Source organism: Anarrhichthys ocellatus, unplaced genomic scaffold (genome assembly GCF_004355925.1).
Source record: "Anarrhichthys ocellatus isolate YVR2014 unplaced genomic scaffold, GSC_Weel_1.0 scaffold747, whole genome shotgun sequence".
Classification (NCBI taxonomy): domain Eukaryota; kingdom Metazoa; phylum Chordata; class Actinopteri; order Perciformes; family Anarhichadidae; genus Anarrhichthys; species Anarrhichthys ocellatus.
In genome coordinates this window covers 1-4,213 of record NW_022280721.1, presented here as the reverse complement: position 1 = coordinate 4,213, position 4,213 = coordinate 1, and the positions used below count along the sequence as shown (strand labels likewise).

At 47.6% G+C, this 4,213-nt stretch overlaps 1 long non-coding RNA gene across 1 annotated transcript; it reads right to left on the bottom strand.

Annotated features, from left to right (window-relative positions):
* LOC116376960 (uncharacterized) lies at positions 1–4,085 on the bottom strand. The gene is made up of 3 exons (XR_004212166.1): positions 3,894–4,085; positions 3,439–3,556; positions 1–3,302 (listed from the first exon to the last, which is right to left on the bottom strand). It is a non-coding gene; the product is annotated as an uncharacterized LOC116376960 (long non-coding RNA).
* Positions 4,086–4,213: the final 128 nt, after the last annotated feature.

The window sequence follows — 4,213 nt, the reverse complement described above, 5'->3', positions numbered from 1 at the left end:
AAACATTTAATGGTGCCTTTAGTTCAAGGGGACAAATGGTTAATTCAGAAGTTTTCGGTTCAGTAATTTTTTATTTGAAAGCTTTAACTTTACATTCTGTGCAATAATACGATTCAAGGATTCAAGGACTCAAAGGTAATTTATTGTTCTTATGCAACACAGGGCTGTATGGATGTCATTAGGATGCCACTGCACTTGTCAGGAGTGTTACAGGCTAAGTATCAATCATCCACTTTCCTACTGGATACATTAGCTACATTAAAAACAAAACATAATTAATGCTTTCCAAACAAAGTGATCATAAGTGGACTCTTGCCTGCAGCTATCAGGCATGAATTACATTTGTATCTACCCAGTCCCAGTGCTCTTCCTGCCCTGAGCCAAGAGACAAGATGTGGAGGTAAAGGCTTTTAGAGATACGGAAAGCCAATTCGTCAAAAAATAAGGCAGAGCATGCATCACTTGCTTTACAGGTGTACAGAAGTGAGTTGTTCAGATAAAATATTGTGTCGCTCAGTTCTTACTCGACTAAACTGAAGCATCATTTTGTACCAATATGTGGTTGAATACGCTTTTGAACGTCTAAATCAGTTTATTACAGTAATCTGCGCATAACAATGAGGTATAGGCAGAAGGGTTTCTGGTGTTTATGATAAGCACAGTTAAAAAAACAAAGAATCGCTACCTTATCGTAGTGGAGGGGTTTGTGACCCTGGGAGCTGTGTTGTTTAGGGAAATATCTTCTGGTAAGCTTTCCCAAAGCAAAGGTCCCAGGGGAGGGGGCCAAACCAAGAGCGATTCCCTGATCTGATATGAATTGGCCAGAAAAAAGTTGTCGCACCTCGTCCGGAAAAGGGAAACCGGTGCCCCCTTCTGGAGCCAGACCTGTGAGGGGAGCTCGCCGGCAAGCGGCTGGTGGCCCGGACCTATTCGCATGGAGCTCGGCCAGGCCACCAGCCCAAAAAAACTACATGGAGCCGCCTCCCTGTGGGCCCACCACTCGCAGGGGTAGGCATTGCGGTTGAGTGCATTGTGAGCTGGACGGCAAGCAAAGGCGGGGACCTAGAAGTGCTGATACTTGTTTGTGATTATGTACCAAACAGCAGTTCGGCATAGGGCTGTTCATGGTTTACTTGGTATCAGAACAGCCTCAGCCAAAGATCGATTATCAACTTTGTGGTCGAATCATCAGATCTGCTGCTGTATGTCTTGGACACTCGGGGGAAGAGAGTAACAGAGCTGTGAACTGGTCACCAACTGTTGCTGAGTTGGATAAGGTGCCAGGGGAGGCTCTTGGACAGACCTAGTAAACCCACATTTCTAGTGGGGGTGAACTGGGAACGGCTAAGGCTCCTGTCCACAGGATCTTTAGAAATGTTTGTGCATCCCGAGGGAGGCAGGTGACATGGATTCTGAGTGGGCCATGTTCAAAGCCTCCATTGTGGAAGCTGCTGCTCGAAGTTTTGGTGAGAATATCATCGGTGCCAGGACAGAGATTTGCTCTGAGATACTGAAGGCTCTGGACATTGTTGGGCTGTCTAAGCTGACACACCTCTTCTGTGCTGCTTGGCGGTCGGGGACAGTACCTGTGGCATGGCAGTTTAGGGTGGTGGTTCCCATTTATAAAAAAGGGGACCAGAGAGTGTCCTTAAATAATCACAATTGTCAAACCTCAGATCCAGGAAGAGCAATGCGGACTCCGTCCTGGCTGTGGAACAGTGGACCAGCTCTTTACCGTTGCAGGGCTGTTGGAGGGGTCATCGCAGTTTGCCCATCCAGTCTACAAGTGTTCTGTGGACTTGAAGAAGGCTTATGACCTTGTCCGTAGGGAATCCTGTGAGGGGTACTTTGAGAATACGGGGCACCCGGAGATGTTGCTACAAACCCTCCGGTCCTTGTATGACCAAAGTGACAGCTGTGTTCGTATACTCGGCACAAAGTCAAACACAGTTCCAGTGTGTGCTTGCCTCCACCAGGGTTATCACTTGTTCTGTTTGGGATTTTCATGGACAGGATTTCTGGGGGGTGTCCAATTTGGGGACCTCATGGAGGGTTCCTGAGTATTGGTAAAATGGAGTGTGAGATGGACAGGTGGTGCGGTGTGGCATGATGCAGGCATTGTACTGGCCCGTAAGATGAAGAGGGAGCTGAGGAGGAAGGCAAAGCGCCCGATTTACCAGTTCATGTACGTTCTGACCTTCACCTATGGTCATGAGCTTTGGGTAGTGACCGGTAGAATGTGATTGCGGATACAAGCCCAAATGAGCTTCCTTCGTAGGGCGGCTGGGCTCAGCCTTAAAGATAGGGTGAGGTGCTCAGACATCCGGAGGGAGCTCGGAGTAGAACCGCTGCTCTGATCAGGGTGTTTCCTGGACACCTCCTTTTGGAGGTTTTTATGGCACGTCCAACTGGTAAGAGGCACCATGGTAGACCCAGAACACGCTGGAGGAATTATATAGCTCTTCTGGCCCGGGAACGCCTTGTGGTTCCCCAGGAAGAGCTGGAAAGCGTCGCTGGGGCAAGGGACATCTGGAATTCCCTCCTAAGCCTGTTGCCCTTGCGACCCGTCCCCAGATTAGTGGATAGTAAATGCAGGCATAAATGGATGGATGAAAAAACAATTGTGCTAAAACCAAAGGAATCCCCTAAAAGGAGAATCCTTACAAGCAAAGCATAGAGAATAAGGGACAGTGCTCTCCCTTTACTGTACACCACGACAGTAGTGTCTTCTTATGTTTAGGGATACATCAAGGTCTGACACTTTGGCCTCATAACTTAGTAAGTTGCTATCATCAGAGCAACATCACACATTATGTGTTGATTTTACGATGCACTTATGTGGTTTGGTTTCTTGTAGAGCCATAGGCTTGAAAGGCTACACAGTACATGGCATACTTATATACAGTATATACACACTTTGATGTTGGAAGACTGGTGCAGGGTTTCCAGATAAAAGTTCAATATTTTTCAATGAAACTTCTGAGTCTGGAGCTTTGGCCTGTTGTTTGGGTGACTGTGCTTCGTCCTCAGCACCTTTAAGGGAAACCAGAAAAGAAAAGGAATGCAAAGCAATTTACATGTTGTCTTTTTGGAAGTCTTGGACAGCAGTAGCTTGGGAACCGAAGGGTAGTGGTTCAAGTCCGACACGGACCAGGTACCAGGAGTGTGGACCGGGGTCTGGAGAGGTGCCAGTTCACCTCTTGGTCACTGCCGAGATGCCCTCGAGCAAGGCAGAGAACCCCAAAAGGTGTTGTGCTGCGGCGACCCATCATTCTGACATCTCGTCACATTGATGCATGTTCCTGTTTGTGTGTGTGTAAACCAAGAAAAATGGAAGATTTCCCCAAGGGGACAAATAAAGTCCATTATAATTTAACTGGATAACGATTGCAGAAGAATAAATATACAGACTCTGAAGAAGGTGTCTTCTCCTCTCACCTATTGCAGCCTCCTCCCTTGATGCCGGCAGGCTGGTTGTTCTGGATGAGGTTGGACCTGTTGACACTGGTGTTAATGGGAGAGGCTCCCGGCAACTGGCCTGGTCTGATGGGCTTAGCTGGGTCGGACGCAGAGAGATGATATGGGTCACATACAGAGAGCAGGTTCATCATCACATACAGTTCTCATTTCTTTGTTTGAATTTAAAGAAAAGCGACAGAGCCAGACTAGCTGTTTCCCTCGGCTAAGAGGCTAAGATGTTCTCATCCAACTCTAAGCAGGAAAGAAAATTAGCATATTTGCCAACATTTCTTTTGACTGGTTGCAAAAACTTATATATGGAATTTAAGTGTATAGTTTTTCAGAATATTGACGTACATATCACCACATTTTCAGGATTTTCAGTCCTGTGCAAGAAATGTCCCATATATGAGTGTGTATGTGTGTCCACCTACCTATGGACGCTCTCCTGCCCATGTTTTTGGGCTTGGCAGCGTCCTTAATGCGCTCCATCTCCTGCTGGTAGCGCTTTCGGTCGATGGCTGCGTTCTCTTTGGCCTCCCTCAGTGCCGCCTCCAGGGCTTTGACCCGCTCAGCGGTGGCCCGCAGGCGCTTCTCCAGTTTAGGCAGCTCACCTCGAAGGTCGGCGTTGTCCCGCAGCAGCTACAGACGACACAAAGAGGGAGAGGAAAGGGACAGGACACAGAGAGCATGTAGCCTTTAGACAGAAAATCTGGTGGGAAGCATTGTGGTAATCGTGTGTTACATATCTTTA